The sequence below is a fragment of the Podarcis gaigeae genome (genome assembly GCF_964106915.1).
Source record: "Podarcis gaigeae genome assembly, chromosome: 12".
NCBI lineage: Eukaryota > Metazoa > Chordata > Lepidosauria > Squamata > Lacertidae > Podarcis > Podarcis gaigeae.
In genome coordinates, this window is record NC_139688.1 from 55,540,075 (window position 1) to 55,564,789 (window position 24,715).

General features: G+C 43.5%; 1 long non-coding RNA gene and 1 pseudogene across 2 annotated transcripts in view; both read left to right on the forward strand.

The window, feature by feature from the left end:
• Positions 1 to 24,715, forward strand: part of LOC310828717 — a 296,140-nt gene that overhangs the window by 116,047 nt on the left and 155,378 nt on the right. The gene's annotated exons all lie outside the window — the stretch shown is intronic.
• LOC310828540 (small ribosomal subunit protein uS11m pseudogene) lies at positions 2,899 to 3,718 on the forward strand (annotated as a pseudogene). The gene has a single exon. The product of its transcript is annotated as a small ribosomal subunit protein uS11m pseudogene (transcript).

A 24,715-nucleotide genomic window follows, 5' to 3' on the forward strand; every position in this document is an offset into this window, starting at 1 on the left:
GGTGGGAACTGGGGGTGGGGAGGGAGAATGGAATGGAGTGTCCCGGAAAAGGGCATGGCATGAATGGGTGGCTGACACTCTGAATGTTAGCATTCCGCAGTGCAACTTTTGTTGTTGTTGCAGAATGTCTCCACGCTGCTCAGCTGGTTTGGGTCTTCCTTTCCACTTTTCTGCACTTCACACAGCCGTCGATGCCTGTAATTTTTTTGTGCTGGCCTCAGCAGTGCTTTTCAGACTGCCAGTGTCTCCCAAACCACACAAGCTTTGAGATAAAGCTTCCTTATCATCACTTTAAAGCCCAAATCCAGAGCAGATACACAGCCAGACAACTCAAGACAGGCTACTTTTACAGCAACCTTGCTAAAAAAAAAAAAAAAAAGTTAAGGAAATTCTCCTTTTCTTACTGATCCTTCAGTTAGATATATATATATATATATATATATATATATGCAGGTTTTGGTGTCCTCGGGTGTCTTCCCGTGTAAAAGTTGGGGTGTCTAGGCGACGTTTCGACGAGGTCTCACTCGTCATCTTCAGGCTGGTGCTTTCGGCTTCTTGTTACTGGAACAGAGCGGGATCTCAATGTTTGAGTTCCTATAAATACTGTAGAGGGGGTGTGGTGTCTAGCCTCCAATGTTCTGGGCAGAACATTGGAGGCTAGACACCACACCCCCTCTACAGTATTTATAGGAACTCAAACATTGAGATCCCGCTCTGTTCCAGTAACAAGAAGCCGAAAGCACCAGCCTGAAGATGACGAGTGAGACCTCGTCGAAACGTCGCCTAGACACCCCAACTTTTACACGGGAAGACACCCGAGGACACCAAAACCTGCATTCCTGTACCCGTGAAAATCTACGAAAGCAAATATATATATATATATATATATATATATATATATATAATTAACCACTTTTCATGGGTTCAATTACCATTAATTGTTCCATAGGAAACACATGGCTACAATGCATTAAAGCTACAATACACTCCCAAGAACTCCAGGGTCTTTTACTGACATTATATTGCTTCATTGTCTTCTTACTGTTTGGTACTTTATACCTTGCAAGGTTTTCAGAGATGGCGAAGGCATGGATGTCCACTAAAATGTGGCAGTCCCCACTACGTGGTGAACCATTTGTGTGCAGCAGCTGATCAGCAGATTTTACTGTACATCTCTGCAGATGTTTTGGTTGTATGCTGTGGCACACACACACACACACACACACACACAATCACCCATCGCTTCTGGTAAACTGTTAAATGCAAATAGCTCATTTTGCAGCCACCATGCAGTGTGAGTTAATACCTTCATTTTCACAAGGAGGATGAAATTGTCACATGGTGTGCTGTCCCAGAATTTGCCTCTGCCATAGCAATCACCATAGATAATTGTTTCCCAGAGTGGAAGCGGTTATCATTCTCTCCCTGGAAGGAATGCAGATGGTCTTACTCTGATAATGTTCTCACCAGGCTGTCAACCAGTTAAAATCCCCCCTCCCTCCGTCATCTTGTGTTTACCTGAGTGCTATAATACCAGATCTGTATTTCCCTTCCACATGACAGCTTGAGGCAGAAGAAATCTGGACCTTTTTATTACAGTATCCTTGACCTGCACAGATTTACAGTAGGACAAGTGGAAGCAGCAACAAAATGTTACAGCATGGAGTTTTCCTCCATGAGACTCTCCATGATTTCTCTGCCCACACAATTTTCCATACCACACCCACCAACAGTGAATCAGCATCCATGCTCATTGAATATGTCTAGTCACCATTTGGCTGTTTTTTCGCCTAAAGTTTTTTTTTTTTTGTACCTTTGCAAACCTTGGGTTTTACCTAAGACTATTGATAACACTGTGTTGTGCTTGAGGAGTGCCATTTTGGCTACAAAAGCAACTTTACTCACCTCCGAACATCAGAAACAGAGGGAGTGATATTGATCAGTTGCACCCTTCCTGAATCTTAGGTTGGAAAAGGAATGTAATAAAAATCTAATGGCATAATCATATTTCTCAGATTCATTTCCTTAAATCTGTTGGCTAGCAACTTAGAGTTTTGTCAACAAATTCATAGCAGGGTTGATCTAAATATTGAAGCACACAAAGTTTGCATTATCTAAAGAGGAGATTTTAGTGCGCTTTTATTTTATTTATTTTTTTAAAGATATTTATTAGGATTTTGTATAATAAGACAAACTTATTAGTGCGCTTTTAAAGTAAAAGAGAATAGGACCTTTTGATACCATTTAAAAAAAATGCTTTTGCTGTAGAACTTTAATTTCCTTTGAAGGGGCTGATCTTTCAAGATCTGTTTCCTTTCTAATTCTACTTTGCTCACTGATAAAATATCCTCTCAAGACTATAGTGTCTCCCAAGTTATAGCAGCCATATGATCCTCAGCATCGTTTTTACTTAAAAATTCTCAAAGTTCTGTCCTATTTTTTTCTAGTGTCAGGCTCCTTTAAAGTAGAAGTGGGTTCAACCTCCAAGAGAAGGGTGATCTAACAGTTTGTTATTAGTATTGTTATGCTTGTTTTACTTTTATGTACCTTAAACTTGATGTAAAAACTTTATTATTATTATTATTACTTTTTTTTAAACAACCTTTTAATAAGCACAGTGCATCATACCAGGGCAGTGTACAATGCAATACAAGTGATATGGCTAAAGAAAGGCTGGTGTCAACTTTAGTATCAGAGGTCCTTTAGTTCTACATAGGATGCAACAGCATCACAAATACTACTACTTTAGGCAGAAAACTGAAGAAATCAAGGAGTCGGATCAGGGAGGCCTTGGTGCAAGTTCCGGCTCAGTCAAGGAGTTCCCCACGTCACCTTGGGTGAGTCACTAGCTTTCAACTCACTGAATTATTTTATGGGTACCCTCGATCCAGACGGTGGCGGATCATGCTTCCTTTGTTGGCGCTTGCCCGGCGAAGGCTTTTGGGGGGCGGCTCGGGGGTTACCCTGTCTCGCAGTGTGCAAACAAGTATCCAGAGACTTCAAGGGCGAACTGGGAATTCCACCAGCCCAGCTGCTGAAGAAGAGGCAGAAGCTGCGAACAACAGCGACTTCAGCTTTTACCCCCCCCCCCCCCCGGCACCAGGGAAAGGGAGCACTCTGTGGTGGGATGGGAAGAAGTTCAAAGAGATCCCAATAGCTCACATCAAAGCTACATATAACAACACTCACATCCTGATCACCTCGCATGAGAACGTCGCCTTGACCCTGTCGACCTGCGGTAGCGAAGGGTTCAAGAGCACCAGGAAGGCCACCACCATTGCAGCACAGACCACGGGGATCGCAGTAGCAGCTAAAGCATCGGCGAAGGGTGTGTCCCACGTCCGAGTTGTGGTGAAAGGCCTAGGACCTGGCTGGTTGGCAGCCATCAAAGGACTTAGCATGGGTGGCTTGGAGGTGATTTCCATTACAGACGACCCCCCGATCCCACACAATGGCTGCCAGCCTCGAAAGGCACGAAGGCTGTGAACTGGGAGCAGAGGGTCGAAAAGAGAGAGGAAGAGAGACTGTGTTTGGGGCTCGTGCAAGTCTGGTTCTGATGCACCTCCTGTAGCCATCTTGAGGGGCAGCACTACCTGCCCCTCATTCCTCCATCCAAATGTCAAAATAGAGATGGCCTTGAGCTTAGCCCAGTCACAGAACAAGCAAGTGGCTGTTTTTATCATCCAAACAAATTTTGCCTATAAAATCTGTAGGTTAATATATATATATATATATATATATATATATATATATATATATATATATATATTATGGGTACTATTATTTCACATATGCTATACCACTTACCCCTTGTTCTGCAGAATGGCAAGGTATACATGCAGTCAGCAGAATTATGAGTTATGGTAGGCCTGCGGAACCTTGGTCCTCCATCATCCTTAGCCATTGAAGTTGTAGTTCAGCAACAACGAAAGGTTCCCTGCTCCTGAGTTGAGAGGATGATGAGGAAACACATTTAGGAATCCTAAATGAGTTACATCAAGGCACTGAAGCAAATGGCAGCTAATAATAATAATAATAATAATAATAATAATAATAATAATTATTTATACCCCGCCCTCCCCAGCCAAGACCTGGCTCAGGGCGGCTAACACCAGATATAAAACAATTGACTGAAATACAACTTAAAAAAACAAGATTAAAATACAACATTAAAATGCAGCCTCATTTCAGCAGAAACTCAAAAACTTTTTTTGCGGATGAAAACTTCATCTCTTCACCAAGGCTAACTATCCAGACTGGTCCTACGTGAGCCAGAAAAAAACCAAGGAAGTCCCCAAGTAGGAGTTCCATCACAGAAGGAGAAAGGAGAAAGGAAAGGGTGGGGGGTCAAGTTGATTCCAAGCCGAAGGCCAGGCGGAAGAACTCTGTCTTACAGGCCCTGCGGAAAGAAATCAGATCCTGCAGGGCCCTGGTCTCATGAGACAGAGCGTTCCACCAGGCCGGAGCCAGCGTTGAGAAGGCCCTGGCTCTGGTTGAGGCTAATCTGACTTCCTTAGGGCCCGGGACCTCTAGGGTGTTACTATTTATGGACCTTAAGGTCCTCCGTGGGGCATACCAACCCACTCACTTGATCTTTGCCTTTTGAGTGCAGTTGTTTCAAGCAGGCCTTGAGCCAGAAGAACTGAATGCCCCTTTGTAAAACACGACAGCCAAAATCAAGGATGAAGAATAGGCTTGAGAGTTAGTTACTCTTCTTGTGGTTCACGGGCACCCAGACAGTTGGGGTAGGAATATATAATATTTGAAAAATGACGATGAGAAATAGGCAGCTTTTCATTCCACACATTATGAGATCTGGCATGGGTTGATACTTGTCTATCAATGTAGGAAAAGAAGATCTTGGAGGAGATCTGGTGAAAGCTGGGGATGGAGGTGGTACTTTTTCATAGAGGGGAGTCACATTCCCCCTACTCTATCACTGGCTGAGTGTTTATGATGAACTGCGCCAGAAGCCCCTCTAAGCACCCATGAAATATTTCTGTCTTAGGCAAGGATTTAATTAAGTTCTTCAGCTGGTGTTACCTGTTCTCAACCGCCTTTCAGCCTTGTGTTGGAGGGAGAGCAGCTTTTGCCATATAAGATCTGACAGGCATGTGCTCCTTGAGGAAGTGGAGGGGAAGCCCTCCGTTCATATGACTAATTAGACAGGCTTCATGCTGGGTTGCTCTTTTTTGATGCTGATCCCTGTGCTAATTGTCAGTTACGTTCCTAAGGAAAGCAAGGTTGAGTTCAAATCTTGTAGCGCCTTGTTCCCTATTAGCTTTCTTGACCTTAAACTGATGTGAATTGACAAGGAACAGACTGAGAGACAGAGAAGGAGAGGGAGACAGAGAAGTTCAATCCACTTAGCTAGTGCATATTTGGGAGTTCCTTCGCGGAAAGAAAAACAGCAATAGAATTAAAACACTTTTGGTTTTTTTATGTATATCTTTATTGTTTTAAAATACATACATTTATGCAAGGAAAGCAAAGAAACCAACCAACCAACAAACAAACAAACAAACATACAATCGAATAGACAAACAATAAATTAACAAACAATAACAATATATGAGACAACACAATTATTATAACTGACATCATTTATACTCCCAATGATGTGAACAATTATAGAACTTATAAAACAAGAAATTAAAAATGACTTCCAATTAGTCTCACTGTACTTTATCTGTTGATTATCTTGTACTGCACAGTTACATTTTTCATATATAGTTTCTACAAAATATTTTTATACCGTGCAAGGTTCACTCTAATTCTGCCAAGAGGTTTCCTTTTATACCGTAGTTTTTAAAAGTATTTTTTAAAAAATTTCCAAGAATTAAAACACTTTTGTGCCATCTGTGGTTGTCACTATGAGATAAAATAGCCAAACTATCGATTCCAGAATGAACTGGAAGAGGAATTCTACAGAAATGGGATCTGATGCCCTGTTACGTAAAACAGCAGTGATTCCCACCCCAAATTATCTTTGAACCCAACTTGTGTTGCCACTAATGCAACTGGCTTTTAGAACAAAATTCTCCTCCCTCCACATTGTTTATGGGATTTAAAAATTCCTGCATTGAAGGAGATTGGACTAGATGAACCTCGGGTCCCTTCCAACTCTACAAATCTATGATTCTATGACTTCTGGTGGGCCACATGTTTCCCGTCCTTATTCCAGCTAGTGCATCTACCCATTTTTGGGAAGTGATGTTTCCTCAGCACTCCCACTGCAACATGGAGTTACTGGGAGGAAATGTGATGTCTCTTGTTGTTGTTGTTTAGTCGTGTCCGACTCTTCGTGACTCCATGGACCTGAGCATGCCAGGCACTCCTTTGAGAACACTGTCCAACCATCTCGTCCTCTTCTCCTTGTGCCCTTTCCCAACATCAGGGTCTTTTCTAGGGAATCTTCTTTTCTCATGAGGTATTGGAGCCTCAGCTTCAGGATCTGTCCTTCCAGTGAGCACTCAGGGCTGATTTCCTTCAGAATGGATAGGTTTGATCTTCTTGCAGTCTATGGGACTCTCAAGAGTCTCCTCCAGCACCATAATTCAAAAGCATCAATTCTTCGGCGATCAGTCTTCTTTATGGTCCAGCTCTCACTTCCATACATCACTACTGGGAAAACCATAGCTTTAACTATATGAATGTGATAAATGTGATGTCTCTACCATCCAGCAATTGCACCCATTACATTGAGAAGGAGCTCGGGCTGGATCTATGGAGACAACCGTCTTCCAGGCATCATGTGGGCACAGGGATGTTTACGGTGAGAAAGCAAACCTGGTGCAGATTTCAGATGGTGCAACTCCAGCAGGTAGGTAGATGTTTCACCTTGGGATCACTACACTTGAACCACCATGCGATGCTAAATTGTCACCAAGACAAGAGAGGCAACGTTTTGAAGGCTTGTGTGTGGCAAGGTTGACCCATGGCTCCTGTTATCCATTGACTAGCATCTATTGCGTGCTGTGTGACTCAACCAGCCCTTTCTTCAGCACTGCTGAGGAGACATCAGAAATCAGCCATGTCTTCTTCTCCACCATGTCATCACTTCTCCACCAAGGACATAACTGCCTTCATTTCCATGGAATACATTTGCCATCTCTTTGAGGCGGAAATACATTTGTGGTTGAGAATGGGCAAAGGTTGCTGTCTTTCAGCTAATCTTTAGTCCTCGTCCTGTCCTAATTTCATGGATCAATAGCAGGCCTGCATCCTGAAAATCGAATAAGGGTCTCATTGGAATGCACATACATAAAAGATTTCACCAGCAGCTGTAAAAGGAGTTTTAACATAATCCAAGCAAAAGGGGGGAGGGGGAGTTGCAAAAGATGTAGACAAGGGCAAGGTATATTTTTCTGTGATCAAAACATTTCAAAACAGTTCCCTTTAAATTAGTAAGCTTGATGTAGGACAGGGTTAGCCAATGTTGTGCCCAGACAGCAATGCCCATGGCTGAGGTCCAAAACATTTTAATAGGATTTTAATAGCTGTAGTCCAAAACATGTGCAGAGCAGCCTGTTGGCTATCTCTGATGTAAGGGCTAGCATCCCTACAATGGATGATATGGGAACATAAGACTGAAGTTTTCAAGTATGGAGGGAGCAAAAGGAGGGAGCACGTTTTCATCTGCCTGTAATTTCCAGTGGAAGAAGGTATGGTCAAAATCGATGGATGATTTAGAGCAGAACTGAAATACATTTGCCTCAAGTGATATTCCTCAGAATTATCTTCTAAAAACTTTGCTGACAAATATTCACTGGATGTGTGACTATTTCAGGAGCATTTCAGCATCGACATTTGACATCCAAATATATTTGATAGTTCAATGGAACAGCTGTTATTAATTGACAGTTGGTATATAGGATAACTGTCTTATTGTATATTTTAAATAGGGACATTTTTAACATTTTGATGGTTTTATCATGTATTTTAATTATGTATGGATTTCATAATTGATTTTATGCTTGCAAACCACTTAGCAGCCATCCTGGCATGTATGCAGCAAATAAATAATAAAACAATGTCCTGCCCAAAGAGAATTAAAATTGTTCCAAAAATGGCTTCCAATAGACAAATGAAGTTAATTATTATTGGTCTGTGCATAATGATTGGATAGCATTAGCGGAACACCACTTTCACATTAGACATACCGTATTTTTCTGTGTATAAGACTAGGTTTCCCCCCTAATAAGTTATGTCAAAAATTAGGGGGCGTCTTATACACGGATAGTGCCAAGGCCATTTTCTTAAATCTGAGTACCCCAAAATAGGAGACGTCTTATACATGGGGTATCTTATAGACAGAAAAATACGGTACTCCCCTCCCCTTCATGCCTATAACAGGTATACAGAGCCATCGACTTCTGTGCCCTGTAGACTAGTCAGATATCTGAAGGAAGGTAAGTTGAATCAAGAACGAAGCGAAGGGGGATGGATCTACAGACCAGGGAAAATGCTTGAAGGTGTCAACTGAAGTGAAGCAAGTGAAAAGGAATCTGAGCTACTGAAGAAACACACCCTTGGATGAGAGGATGTCAAGTCACGAGCCACAATTCACCACACCCTTAAGCCAGCTTGTTTCAATTGATTTAAAGAACCCCATGTATTCTTGTTGGCTTAGGACCACACATCTCTCAGACATACTATCCTGTTGGATCCCTTTGGCAGCCAGTGAGAATGAAGGCTGACAATCTAATCACAGAACACTGTGATGGCGTGGCTGCATTCGAGGTGCTTTTAGGGCTTAGGCTGCTGATCTGAAACAGTGGACAGCTCCCAGGAGGTGGCTGGCTTAATGCACTCGCCACTTTCTCCCATCTGAGCAAGGCCAAGAAGCCCTTACCAGTTCTTACAGACTGGAGGACAGCTGCTATTGATACTAAACCAGTGGTGTCTCCATAAGCCTGAGGGTACAGCTGCCTTGGTGGGTATACTTGTGGATAGCTCTGCTTCTTGGTGGACAAAGGAAGCACCCCCCCTTCTCTGTAGCATTGAAAAGTGATGCATATGGGTCAAGCAACCCTGGACCACAAGGCATGTGACCCTGATAGTCTTATTTTTGATATATCATGTAAACTTGGCATTGTGTATTGTGAAAGAACGATGTCAATCAACATTTGATGATCTCCTTCTACCGGTCCACAATAGAAAGTGTCCTTTCATACTGCATCACGGTGTGGTACGCTGGTTTGACATCAACTGATAGGAAGTGCCTACAGAGGGTGGTGAATACAGCACAAGATATTATGGGCTGTCCCGTGAATCCGCTGTATGAAACAGCAGAAGAACGTTGCCTCAGGAGAGTGAGGAGAATTCTCAGGGATGATTCACACCCTGTCCAGCACTTTCTTGATCTCCTGCCCTCAGGCAGAAGATATAGAAGCAGGATTAGTCACACCAACAGGGTAAAGAACAGCTTCTATCTGTGGGCTGTTAGGCTGCTGGATGAAAAGATAACAACAGGGCAAGTGACTTTCTGGTTTTGAGGGGAATTAAGACTAAGAGAGCTGAGTGGAAGGTGCTCATGTGATCTCACTGTATGCAAGTTGTACAAGTGACAATCAAGTATTTCAATTTCAATTTTAGTGGTTTAGTAGGATGCGAAGACTCTGGTTCAAATCCTCATTCAGCCATGATATTGTGGGAATGTTTACATAATTTAGCAGAGTTTAAACGATTCCCTGTTTGAACTTATGCAGTAACAAGCGGGTTGCTAACTCGTTTGAGTCCTATCAATAATTATACCTTCCTGGTTGATAATCCCTTTCTGTCCCTCTTAAAGAAAACACACATGAATCTGAATCATATTAACATAAACTACTATACTATTCTCCTTCATGGATCACTGCCTTGCCGTGGCAAAGGGGCTTGAATATCTCAGAGAAGCTATGAGCTATGCCGTGCAGGGCCACCCAAGATAGACAGGTCATAGTGGAGAGTTTTGACCAAACGTGATCCACGTTTGGTTGCCTCAGCCACTCTGGGCAGCTTCCAACATATATAAAAATACAATAAAACATTAAACATTAAAAAGAAAAACCCTTCCCTATACAGGGCTGCCTTCAGATGCCTTCTAAATATTTTATAGTTACTTATCTCCTTGACTCAGGGTCGCGTAACTCCATACCCTCCAACATTTCTCCAACATTTTCCTAAGGAAAAGTGGGACATTCCAGGATCAGATCAGAAACCAGGGTGACTTCTGTAAATCTGGGATTGTCCCTGGAAAATAGGGACACTTGGAGGGTCTGGAAAGTGGTTAGCCCCGTCTCATAATACTACAACTCGGGGACATTCAATGAAGCGCAATGTTGGAAGAGTCAGGTGAGACAAAAGAAAGCAGTTCTTCACACTGCTCATAGTTAAACAACAGAACTCGCTTCCATGGGATGCAGTGATGCCCATCAACTTTGATGGCTTTAAAGGAGACCTCGACCAAAGGCCACTGACGGCTACTACCCACTGTGCTTATGTTCTGCTTCCACCGTAATAAACAGTCTACCTCTGTTTACCATTTGCTGGGAAACACAAGTGTGGCAAGTGTTGTGCTGCTACGCTTTTCCAAGGTGGTAGTTCCATTGTGGTAGAACAGGATGCTGGACTAAATGGGCCCTTGGCCTGATCCTGGGCTCCTCTTATGTTCTTAAGTTTAACTTGCGTCCCACAACACATCTAGTCCATGAACCATATATAGTGACCTACCAGGTGGTTTGAAAATCCCTTGTTTCAGCAGTCCTGGGCAGTCAGCAAAAACAAGAGGGCTCAGGAGCCCTTGGTAGGCCATTTGTACATGGGTGGTAGGCTATATTTGGCTTTCTGGGTTACTAGATGGTTCACTATGGACTGCAAGAAGATCAAACCTATCCATTCTGAAGGAAATCAGCCCTGAGTGCTCACTGGAAGGACAGTTCCTGAAGCTGAGGCTCCAATATTTTGGCCACCTCATGAAAAGAGAAGACTCCCTGGAAAAGACCTTGATGTTGGGAAAGATGGAGGGCACAAGGAGAAGAGGACAACAGAGGACGAGATGGTTGGACAGTGTTCTCGAAGCTCCCAGCATGAGTTTGACCAAACTGTGGGAGGCAGTGGAAGACAGAAGTTCCTGGTGTGCTCTGGTCCATGGGGTCACGAAGAGTCGGACATGACTAAACGACTAAACAACAACTGATGAGAAGACATGGTAGATTTCATGATTATTATGCACCAATCCTTCTCCCCCACCATCCAGTTCCACACTTGGCGACTGATACAATTTAGATTTTATCCAGACAAGTAACATTACAAATTACTTGTTTTAAACTGAACGAAATACCAAGGTATATTTTAAACAATTTAATCAGTTCTTGAGGAAAGGAAGGAAGGAAGGATAGATCTCACCAGACTGACTCCCTGTTGTTTTCTGATACTTCGGAGAGCCATAAAATGGAACTTCTTTTTCACAGGCCTCATCTGGAGTCGAAAAGCAAAAGCACTCCAGTGAGGATGAAAGCTCTGAGGAATTTTTGTTTTCCAACTCTGCCTGTCTCCTCATTCTCTCCCGCCTCCCTCCCCACCAGCCTGTCTTGGCCACCATTGCAGCAATTTTTGAGAACTTATCAGTAATAAACAGACTCCTGATAGGAAGCTAAAGGCTAGCAGGAAGTAAAAATCCTCTCCCTTAATTGCAGCCCCAAATACATCTGAAGTAAAATTAATCAACAAAGACATTACTCTTCATTAGCTGGGACTCCTTTCTCCGAGTCTTTGTTTTTTCATTTATATCTTCTTCCATCCCAGGCTTTTATCGCCAGTACACTTTGATAAAAGTCCTGTTTAGCTGTGTGACATTGCAAAAAGGGTTTCTACACACAAGAACATTCTCACCCTCTCCAAAGTATTCAATTTTTGTCTCACTTCTCCAGAAGAATTGCTGCCCCGGGGGTATTTTTACTCTACTTGAGTGTTACAAGCCTACATTAATACATTTATCCCAACTAAATTTTTAATAAAAATTGAATCAGTTTAGAAGGCACCTAATCTCTCCCCCCCCTTCCCTAGAATAAGCTAAGACAGAGGGCTGAGGAGAAGGGCAGAACTTAGAAGCTAGATGCAATGTTCTTATTGATCAACATCATGTTACACCTCTTGTGAATGAGTCTGAAGATCTTCAACCAACTTAGATGTTGATTTTGATAATTCCTTGCACGTATTTTGTTTGGCTTCAGTGGTTATGGCCAAGGTCTCAAGAAAGGTCATGTGCACATACAATATAATGATGTGTGCCGCAGGAGTATTGCTTCCTGTTTTGGACCATAATAATAATAATCCGATTGCTGAAGAGGCAAGCCACTTTTCAAACTAAGCAGCAGCTTATCTGTTTGACTGTGGAAAGTACTATAGAAAAAACCAAAACAACCCCCCCCAAAAAAATATCCAAACAGAAAACACCAACTTTGTATACCACAGTTCAATGATTAACAGATTTCCATGTGTCCTCTCAATAAATGGAAGAGGCGTATATCCAAAAATGGATATAGATGCTGTAAAACAGGCATGGCCAAACTTGGCCCTCCAGCTGTTTTGGGACTACAACTCCCATCATCCCTAGCTAACAGGACCAGTGGTCAGGGTTGGTGGGAATTATAGTCCCCAAACAGCTGGAGGGCCAAATTTGGCCATGCCTGCTGTAAAAGATGTCAATAATCTTCACAATATTTTTGCAAGGTAGGCCTGTTGTATTACTATTTACATTTTGAAGATGTGTGACTGAAGCAACAAAAGCACTTTACTGTCCATTTCCCCAAGTCTGAAAATCTGGAGCTTAGATGGTGCTGTTGCTTCAGTAATAAAGCTGGTCACTTTAAGAGCTGGACCAGGCTCTCTACCTTCCTAGCTCTCATTCAGGCCCAAGGAGGTGTTCCCATGCAGTCCCTCTTCTCCTGAGTAGCCTCCTGGGAGCAGTGACCACTTGGGCAGGGGCTCTGAAGCATCTCAGCTGTGTTCCTGGGAGAGATGAGAGCCACTCAGGAAGCCAGGCTAGTGGTGTGAGGATTGTCGGGTTCAGATGACTGGGTCTCTTAGAAATAATAAGCTTTAGTGAGACAATGGTTATTCAAGGAAGAAGTTTGCTTTGGGCTCCTTCCCTTGCATGTAGACCAGTGTTCTTCCTTTCAGAATTCTAAGTCCTAAGATGGACTCTTCTAGCTTTAGGCCAGAACGTTCTGAATTCCTGCTCTGGATCAAGGAATGGCTCTGCTATAGATATTACAGGGGTGTCCTGTTCTGGGGCAGAGGTGTCCTGATCCGATCGCTTCTAATGATCATTGGCAATGGCAATGGTCCAGTATACCTGAAGGAGCATTTCCACCCCTATCATTCTACCCGGACACTGAGGTCCAGCGCCGAGGGCCTTCTGGCAGTTCCCTTGCTGTGAGAAGCCAAGTTACAGGGAACCAGGCAGAGGGCCTTCTCAGTAGTGGCACCTGCCCTGTGGAACGCCCTCCCACCAAATGTCAAAGAGAAAAACAACTACCAGACTTGTAGAAGACATCTGAAGGCAGCCCTGTTTAGGGAAGCTTTTAATGTTTAATAGACTACTGTATTTTAATATTCTGTTGAAAGCCACCCAGAGTGGCTGGGGAAGCCAAGCCAGATGGGCGGGGTATAAATAATAAATGTTGTTGTTGATGATGATGATCCACTGGAAGGTCCTACTCCCCTTGTTCCTCATTTGATGAGACCTTAGGTTCAGAGGATGGGAAGGACTGAACTATGATATCTCCTGAGTTTATACCTGAGATGCAGTTTAATCTGGGGATGCAGGCCCACAGCTCACTCTTAACCTCTTTGCCCAGCTGCCAAAGAGCAAGCAAACATGCCAAGCTGACTTCTGGGGGATCAGGCCCCTCATAGCAACTCTGCACCTTAGTCACAGCCTGACAGGCTCTTCCACACAACTGGGCAAAAAGTGATCCAGGACTCTTGGCGCTCACATACAGCTCTCCTAGCACACCTCAGGAGTCTGTTTTGATAGAGAGAAAGACGAGAGCAGGAGGTCTGATTCTGAGTGTGCCCAGATGGTGGGTGACGAGAGAGAGGAGCTGCCAAAGAAGGAGGCAGCCAATGGTATTCCTTCCCACGGGGCGGGGTGACTCAGGCCTTGGGGGCCAAGTGCAGCCCTTCAATGCTCTCTCTCTGGCCTTCAGGACTCTCCCCGCACCTCCTTCTGCTGGTCTCCCAGAACCAGAAGAGGTATGAAGAGGGTGGAGCAAAGACAGACATGGCGACAGAGTCTCAGACCTGGGGGAGGAGGAGGCTTAGGCAACTGTGGGAAGGCGGGGGCCTTCAGTCCCCACAAATGCCACATAGGAGCATGATCTACGGCAGGCGTCAGCCAACTTTTTCAGCAGGGGGCCGGTCCACTGTCCCTCAGACCTTGTGGTGGGCCAGACTATATTTTGAAAAAATATATATGAATGAATTCCTATGCCCCACAAATAACCCAGAGATGCATTTTAAATAAAAGCACACATTCTACACATGTAAAAACACCAGGCAGGCCCCACAAATGACCCAGAGATGCATTTTACATAAAAGGACATATTCTACTCATGTAAAAACACACTGATTCCCGGACTGTCTGCAGGCCAGATAGAGAAGGCAATTGGGCCAGATCCGGCCCCTGGGCCTTAGTTTGCCTACTCATGATCTACTGGGAAGAGCTGCTGTGCTTACTAGACCTGGCTTCCTGAGTCAGCCTGAAATAAAGAGTTCACTGACCCGCTCCTGACACTAGACTACTCTGCAAAGGTAAAATGTACATAAGTTGCGCCAACCACTTTTGTTCTTACTCTGCCCAGCACTGGCATATGGTCTGAAGAAGGTTGAAAATGCAAAAAAATAGTGTGATGAGCACTGGATTTAGGGTGCTGTGGGCTGTCCCCCCCCCAGGACATTGAGCTGAGGGGGCAGAAAATCAAGAAGATCCATAACTGAGCAGATCCCTGAGGGCTGCCAAATTTTGGTGTCACACAGAGTGCCGTAATACGAAAGATTAAAAATCCGCCCCTGTGTGATGTCCTCTAACTGCTGCTCCTCCATCATCCTGGCTTAATTCTGGCCTCATTGGACATAACGGAGGCACCTGTTGATGCATCTGGGGATACAAAGTCCCACAAGTCATAAGGAACTCCCCAAAATAGAACTCGATTGTATCCCTGAATGTCACAAGTGAACTTGCCCTTTAACTTTGACTTAAAGTCAAGCATAAATATCTATTCCGTCTTCACAACATCAGAGCTAAGGGTGGCCTCCCAGCCTGTATTAAATATCCAAGGAATGAATCCTGCCTCTTTCCTGGCCATTTCCCCCCCCCCCCCCTTTAAACCAGCAAATCTTTTTTTTCCCCTCCAGGAACAAAAGTGCCAAAATTGCTACTTTCTGAGGGACAGCGACTATAGGGCCATCTCCCTCTTAAATTAGCAGATTGGCGCTGGCTTCAGCCAAGGCTTTTATCGGCTCCCTGTGTTCACCGAGGCCAGATGATTCCAAGGCAGCCGCTTAGAGATTTAGAGCGCTGATGTGACAGGGCCCCTTTGATTCTGGCATTCCAGCCTCCTCCTTGGAGGCAGTGTTTACATAAACCTGAGAAAAACTGCCACTGCTGCTCATCTCTCTCGTTTTTCAACCTTAATGGTAATTACATTCCACGCATGACAGGAGATTTAGCGTTGCATTCAAGACGGGGGTGGGAGGAGTTGTAATATTATCTTGGACGCGCCATTGCTGCGTGTTAGGTCACAATTATGCCATAGACTAAGCCTGCCCACCTTGTGACCCACCAGACACAGCACATACCAGAACCCTCCTGTCACCAAAACTTACCATTAGTTGGTCTGTAATATGAATTTCGCCATTTTGCAATTTCGGTAATGAGCCCTGGCGCAGATGCGCCAAAACTCTAATGTTTGCAATTAAAAATAGGATTAAAAAAGTAAAGGTAAAGGACCCCTGACAGTTAAGTCCAGTCGCAGACGACTCTGGGGTTGTGGCGCTCATCTCGCTTTACAGGACGAGGGAGCCGGTGTTTGTCTGCAGACAGTTGTTCCGGGTCATGTGGCCAGCAGGACTAAGCCACTTTTGGCGCAACGGAACACTGAAACCAAAGCAGTGCACAGAAACGCCGTTTACCTTCCCGCCGGAGCGGTACCTGTTTATCTACTTGCATTTTTTGGCGTGCTTTCGAACTGCTAGGTTGGCAGGAGCTGGGACTGAGCAACGGGAGCTCACCCTGTTGCAGGGATTCGAACCGCCAATCTTCTGATCGGCAAGCCCAAGAGGTTCAGTGGTTTAGACCCTCCCAGCAAAAATAAAATAAAATAGAACGGATTATTGTAAGTTAATTTCTTTCTTTTTTCCATTATTTTTTATCTCCTATATTGACTGGCAGAACTAAGCAGCTGGAGTCGGGTGATAGCTGTCATCTTTGCATGCCTTCAGATGTTGCTAACATCCGTTCCTCCATGCCACTCAAAACACTCCGTGAAAATGGCAATGAACATCCCACGTTCACCCTGGCAGCAGCAAAAGGAGTGGGTGATGCATTTATCGGAGGCTGGATCTGCTGTCCTGGCCAGTGTTTCAAATTTCAGCAGTGCCCCGGGTGACACTAAAATTGGGTGCCCCCACCTGTCGCACTCCATTCTAAAGTTTGTGGCACCCTTCACAGCGCCCTGAGACTCTGTGCTCAAATTGGTCAGACTCCTGTAAATCTGCCCCTGTTGATCTTGCCACCTGAGGTGGGCACTTCACCTTGCCCCATGGAAGGGCTGGCTCTGGGATCAGCAACAAGTTGAAAAACTTGCCCAGAGAGGATGGATGCATTTGAGTCCTGATTAGAAAACCCTGAGGCCACCCACCTCCTCCTCCCATGGATATTATAAATTCTGGAAGGTTTTGGTTATACAGTGGTACCTTAGGTTAAGTACTTAATTCATTCCAGAGGTCCGTTCTTAACCTGAAACTGTTCTTAACCTGAAGCACCACTTTAGCTAATGGGGCCTCCTGCTGCCGCCGCGCCACCGGAGCACAATTTCTGTTCTCATCCTGAAGCAAAGTTCTTAACCCGAGGTAATATTTCTGGGTTAGCGGAGTCTGTAACCTGAAGCGTCTGTAACCTGAAGCGTATGTAACCTGAGGTACCACTTACAGATAGGTAGCCGTGTAGGTTTGCCATAGTCAAAACAAAAAAAAATCCTTCCAGTAGCACCTTAAAGACCAAATAAGTCAGTTCTTGGTATGAGCTTTCGTGTGCATGCACACTTCTTCAGATACACAGATACTGTGTATCTGAAGAAGTGTGCATGCACACGAAAGCTCATACCAAGAACTGACTTAGTTGGTCTTTAAGGTGCTACTGGAAGGAATTTTTTTTTTGTTTTGACTGAGGTACCACTGTAATATACACTGGCCTGCGAGCGCTCCAGTTGGAGAACAGCCTTTACCAAAGGTGTCATGGACTTTGAAGACAAACTCAGAACGCAAGGGAGAAAAGTGCTAAGAGGAAGGCATGCTTGGCAAATCCACACCGTGATCAACTCCTGCCCAGGAACCAATGTCCCCACTGTGGAAGGATGTGTGGATCCAGAATTGGCCTCCGCAGTCACTTACGGACTCATTGTTAAAAATGTGTTCATGGAAGACAATCTTACTCCGCTACCAGTGATGGCCAAAGAAGAAGATTCAGTTAGAGGCATGGGAAAGCCTATGAAATGAAGGCATTAAATTTACCGCCTGTAGTGCACTAAAAGAAAACATTGTGAAAATGATGTATAGGTGGTATTTAACACCATCCAAACTTGCTAAAATGTGTAAAACAAGAAATAAGGAATGTTGGGAATGTAAAGAAAAGGAGGGAAATTTCTATCATATGTGGTGGACTAGCAGTAAAGTAAAAGCTTACTGGGAAATGATATATAATGAGTTAAAGGAATTGTACAAGTATACATTTGTTGAAAAACCAGTAGTGTTTCCATTGGGTATAGTAGGTGAAGAAATCCCAAAGGGAGATTGAAAGCTGTTTATGTATGCAACTACGGCGGTAAGGACTCTTTTAGCCCCAAAATGGAAACAACAGGAATTACCAACGATTGAAGAGTGGCAGAAGAAGATGATGGAATATGCAGAATTGGCGAAGCTGACTGGGAAAATCCGAAAGCAGCGTGATCAAGCTTTCCAAAAAGACGGGGATAAATGTGTACAATATTTGAAGGACAATTGCAAACAATTTACAACCCTAGCAGGACTCATTTAAAAATGACTATGTAATGACTATGGCTTATGCCTTCTTATATTTATTTAAAAATTTGACAGTTGAATTGAAGAAAGATAAGCAGGAAAAGATACAAAAGCTGTGACCTAGAAAAGCAATATGGTAACCATGAGGCAGGAGGGAGGGAAGTCAAACAGCTCTTAAGAGCAAAAACTACTGTGAAGAACAAGGATGGATTTAAATGTTATAAAATGGAAACTTAATAAAATATTATATATAAAAAAGAAAACCTTGAGGCCACACTCCAAACTCTGCCAGCAGGAGCGAAGGATGTGGAATGGGATACATTATAAATAAGTAAATACCATATTTTTCACCCCATAGGGCGCACCGGCCCATAGGACGCATGTAGTTTTTTTGGGGGAAAATAAAGAAAAAATTTTTTATCCCCCCCCAGCCCCCAGAACAGGCTGCTATCCGCTAGCAGTGGGAGAGCTGCGCGAAGCCCCCAAGCTTCTGGGTGCAGGCAAGCTCTCCGCTAGAGAATTCGGATAGCTTCCTGAAGCCTGGAGAGCGAGAGGCTTCAGCGAAAGCCTACATTCGCCCCATAGGACGCACACACATTTCCCCTTCATTTTTGGAGGGGAAAAAGTGCGTCCTATAGGGTGAAAAATACGGTAAATAAGTAAGTAAGTAAGTAAGTAAGTAAGTAAGTAAGTAAGTAAATAAATAATACCCCACTCTGGGCGGCTCCCAACAGAATATTAAAAATACAATAAAACATCAAGCATTACAACGGGGCCAGACACACTGGCAGTCTAAACGGATATCAGAATTCTAGTTCTGGTTCAAGAATGAGCTTACAGACACAAGTGCTCAGGATCTCTTCAGGCTTTGTCATTGTCAATCCACTTTTTCCTATTTGAAAGTTAGGGATCCATGCTGCACATTTAGGATTGGGGCGCACTGGGCAGAGCTAGCCTTGGTTCCTGCCCCCCTGCTCCAAAGAAACACCCTTCTGCATTTTGAGACCTTGTCTTTTGCAGTTTGGACCAAGAGGAACTCCACCTCATGGCTAATTTCGGTGCTCTGGTGACAGTCAAGGACTTATTCAGCACAGGCAAGGAAAGGCCTTGTAATTTTGTACCCCCACATAGAAGGCCATGGCAACACAATCCAGCCTCCCGGTCAAGGAGTTGTTACCCCCAAAATAAACTAATTAAAGGAAGTTCCTTAGAAGCAACTGCAACCCTGGTGCATATATGCTTTTATTATATGTGACTGAGATGACATGACCAACCGACATCCCAGTTTTAATGGAAGCGTATGATATACAAATCACATTAGTTTCATTTGTAAAATTACAGATTCGATTTTAAAATTCCACGTTGCTTCCAAAGACCCTGTTAACTCCTTTTTTAAAAAAATTAGTTTTAAGATTTAGCTCCAGCGTGGTCTTTTTTAGAAAGAGAAGGGAAAGGAGAGAGACATTAAAGCACGGAATCGATTGGTTCGTGTAATGGAAATGGAATCCCTGCTTGTCCTAATTACTGTGAGCATTATTACTCTTGTCATCAATGCTGTCGTAATGCCATAAAAGTTTTTTTTTATTCCTCAGGCATAACAGGGAAATCCGGCAGGAGGAGGAATACTGCCTGTTTTCTTTTTTTTTTTCTTTTTTAAATAATATTTATTAAGAGTTTAAAGATTACAAAAAGAAAGAAAAAGAAATAAACAAATCAACATAATAAAATACAAAAACACTACATAAAACATTGAATTAACAAACCAAACCAAAAACAATTAAAAACACTTCCAATATTTTGAATCTTAACTTTCATTCACTTGTTTCACTGACTTCCTCACGCCTCCCTTTTTGTATTCCACTTCAATTAACTGTTTCAGCAATTCCTTTCCATCTTCATCTATTTTCTGTCCTGTAATTAATCTTAACATATTCTAACCTTGTTTTTTCCCTTTAATACATTAACAATCTATCTGTACCTAGTTCCTTATAACATTTCTGCCAAAGCCATATAACTTCATTCCACCATTTTTCTATAGCTCATTAATTTTACAATATTTCTGTAAATAATCTTTAAATTTTTTCCAATCTTCTTCCACCGACTCTTCTCCCTGGTCTCGGATTCTGCCAGTCATTTCCGCTAATTCCATATAGTCCATCAACTTCATCTGCCATTCTTCCCGGGTGGGTAAATCTTGTGTCTTCCAATACTTCGCGATGAGTATTCTTGCTGCTGTTGTTGCATACAATACTGCCCGTTTTCACTGTATTTGGACTGACAACCCCCCCCATCCAATTTTATGGTCCCATTTAGAAATCTGGGATTAGACCCAATCTGGTTGGTACCAATCCGGACCCATTTTGACACACCCTGGAGCCAAATCACAAATCTCCATAAATCCTATTGACTTGCATCGCAAAACCAAAATGGCAACACCTTTCTCCACACAGGAGCATGACGTTTAGAGACATGGTCACTTCTGCAGAATGGATTAACGCTACCAAATTTCAGATGGATGGCTCCAGGGGTTTTTGTGCTAGTCACCTTTATGTTTTAAAATTAACATAGTATTTTTATTTTCCCCTCACATGAGGACATGAAGTCTGGGGACATGGTAGCCCCTGCAGAGAGGTCGAGTTTCAGGGAGTTTCACAATAGCTGCCTTTAAATTTGCTTTTTTCAAAAATATGTTGTTGCTTCTTTTAAAGTTGGAGCGGTCAGTCATTCCAATTTTCAGGTTCCTGTGCCTCCCATCAGGATTTTGAAAACACCTGAGCATTTTTTAAATAAAAAAATAGGTTTGAGATACTAGGCCTGGACAAGCATTGCCCTTAACAAACTACAGCTCCCAAGATTCCTTGGGGGATGTCATGACTGACATGACTATAAATATACAGTGCAGATGGGGAACTTAGTGACACCACTCCTATATCTAGTTCAGATGATTGCATTCATTTGTAAAGGAACAATATACAGTCATACCTTATAGATGCTTTGGGCTGCGTGATTTCGGGTTGTGCCCCGCGCCAAACCTGGAAGTACCGGAATGGGTTACTTCCAGGTTTCGGCACTTGTGCATGCGCAAAAGTGTTAAATCGCGCTTTGCGCATGCGCAAAAGTGCCGAATTGTGACCTGTGTGTGCGCAGACGTGCAGGCCGCAGGTTGCGAACACTGCGGGTTGCGCACGTGCCTCCCGCATGGATCACGTTTGCAACCTGTAGAATATGTTTCGTCTCAGGTAATGCAACAAGTAGAATATGTTTCGTCTCAGGTAATGCAAAACACACTGATGTGCCACCTTCTTCATGAAACGCAAAGAGACAGGTGGGTCCAGGCCTTTATGCCATTCTGGAACTGGGTCCAGAGGTGGACACCAGAATCTTCCTTGGGGAAGGGTACTCAGTGCCACGCAAATTGCCATCACCTTCCACTTTTGGGTAACTTGCCCAAGTCACATAGACACATTTCATAGCAGCATCTTTGGGGGGAAAAACCCCCAAGTGTGTGTTTTTCCCCACCACCACCTGCCATGCTGATCAACGGTGATCTTCTCAGCCCCTCTTGTCTTCAGCTGCCATGGTCTCATACTGCTTGTCACCTGACTTCAGCAAAATACACCAGTTACACAGCGCTGGACTTTTCCATTGCTGCCATCCATTTTAGGCCACCATGGCTATGTTTGCTGGATTCACTGGTTCCTTAGGCCTAGCAGGGCCTGACTGAGCACCATTTGAGAAGTGGCTCAGGCACATCTGAATTGGTGCCTCTGCACATTCAGTCAGCCTACATGTGTTCAGCCTAGGATAGGCAAAGCAGACACTTTTGGTTTCCCTCACATTCTCATTTTACCAATCTTAAGCTCCACTCCAAAAGTTCTACATCAGTTTGAGATTGTATTTTTTAAGTCCTCATAAAAATCCGTTAACGTTTCAGTGCAAATTTCTCATTCTTGTATGCATTTTTTTGATTGATTACACATTTTTGCAAAACAATTTCCCCCCACATTTTCATGCGTCCTTTTCACCATTACATCCATTTCTCATTAATGCATTTCTGTATGCATTGCTTCGCTGCAGAACTGCAAAATTCGGGGTAGCGTGCATTTGGTAGAATGGTCGTGTTTTGCTTTGCGTATTGTTTCAGGAAGTGTGACTGAGTTAGGCTTGCCTTGAAATCAGATTTCTCAGCCACCCCTAGTTCATCCTGTCCACCAACTCTCCAATGGCTCCTCCTCCGGCGAGGACAGCCACGAATGTGAATCAGCATGGCGTATATTCAGGCTGAGAGTCCATCCTTGAGCAACACAAATGTGAATGAGTTCTTTCTGAATGGGACGGCTGTTCTTCCAAGACCAGAGCAGCTTGATGTGCTGATTGTTGGCGCTCGGATTCTCAGTCTTCAGACAGAAAGCAAAGACGTAACCAATCAGAAAGATTAAGGGTGATGAGGTTGAGGGTCAGCTCTGATATGAAGCGATTTAACACTTGGCTGTGCAAAACATTTAACGGGTGGAGAGCTTCCTTGTGCCTTCAACGAAGCAGAAAATCGAGCTGAAATTATCTAAAATAATGGCACCCTTTAGGAGCTTTCAGTGCCACCAAGTTTCATCAGGCTGACACTACCTTCGTTTGGCACTTTGAACTTTGTACACACACAGAGCAAGATGATGCATTAGGCAGACCTGGTTTTTCACTCAAAATGGGCAAAACGGCAAGTGTTGGAGCCAGATGGTATGTTATGCTGGGAGATCCATGACTGATCTCCTAATTATTATTTTTTTAAAAGGAAATTCAGCTGTGATGCTGCTAATTTGACCAGGGGCATAGCACAGAGGCTGAGGATATTTAACCCTTTCCCTGTGCGCCATCTCCCTCAAGCTAAACCGTCACCTCCCCCAGCTGCTATTTCATTGTGGGCGGGGGGAGACTACAGGCGTGTGAAACAGGTATATCCACATACACAGAGAGAGAAAATTGCAGCTTGAGGGAAATTATTTGAAGTGGGGAAATGGCAGAGGGGAAAGAGTTAAACATCCCAGTCCCTGAACCATTTCCCCAATCAAATTAGCACCCCATCTCCATGGCTGCAATTTATTGTTGCTTTAATTTGAGAGATGAGTAAGATCTCCAGCATAATAGTTTGGCCCTTAACCTGGAGACTGACAAAATGTTTCCACCAGGTACACTATGCCTTTTCTGCAACTGCTCATTCTTTTTGCAGACCTTCATTAATCTTAGATAAGGAATTCCATTACAAAGGTCTCTGCTCGAGGACTGATTTTAAAACAAACAAACAAAAAAATGTCGCATAGATGGGCGCTTGCATTTTACATGATTCTGTGACATTGCACAGGAAGCATGGAGTGTACTGATGGTCAGCTTTCATGTTTAAAAAAGCAGGTTTCTAGCCCTCAATAGCATATTTTACATAAATATTGGTTCATACAGGCAATGTCTTTTCTTTGTCATTGGTTTTCCAAACTCCTTAGATGCTTTTGGAAGACCTATCAGTCTGAGCCTATTTCCTCCCCCTTGATAATGGCAGGGACGAGCTTTGATATTTCAAATTTCAGTGGTGTGCTGTGCTAAGCCAAAATTCAGTGCCTTCTGCCTCTCACTTTCTGTTCTGCTCAGTTCACCATGTCATAGTTGTGACACCTTGCAGCGCCCCCTAGGCTTGGCACCCAGTGTGGCAGATCAAATTGCGCTGCCTGAAATCTGCCTCTGATAATGGCTTACAACTTTGACCGTGCAAACCAGAAGGGATCTGGATCAAGTAAATGGCCCGGGAAACAACAATGTCATTTTCTGCACTTGGTGAGGCACTTCTATAATTACAGTTACATCTGGGACTCAGCAACATTAGTAAAGAAACGATTTGCATGCACTATAAATATGCAACACTAGATGGCACCAGAGAGCAAGAATTTTTAATATGCTTTTTCCATAGGGGTTTTTTTTATGTTTGTTATATAAATCTAATTTCTGGTTTTCTTATAGCGTGTTTTTCCCCTGTGTGCAGATCCAGCCCAAATCAGGGTTCCTAAGACAGGCTCAGCCCAACAGTGAAACACTGTGAGGCAGCCAATTCTGTCCAACTATCCCAAAGCTTGGGCCCTTGTTCTGCTACCAATCTCTAATTCTGCCATTATGACACAGACTTTAATTCAGATCAGAAGGCACTTGCCTGACTTTTTTTTTGCTTTAAATGCAGATAGAGGTAACTGTCATGCATTTAAACTTGCACACATTCGGCTTTATGCACTTGTCAAAAGATAATTAAAGGGGTGGCAAAAGGGGGTGGGCATCTGGGAAAAAAGACTTTGGTAATCACACTTGCCATTGAACCCAATGTGCTTACTACATGTGATGTGGCTGTATATGCTGTCCCCAGAATGTAACCCATATGAGATCCACCCATATGTTAAAC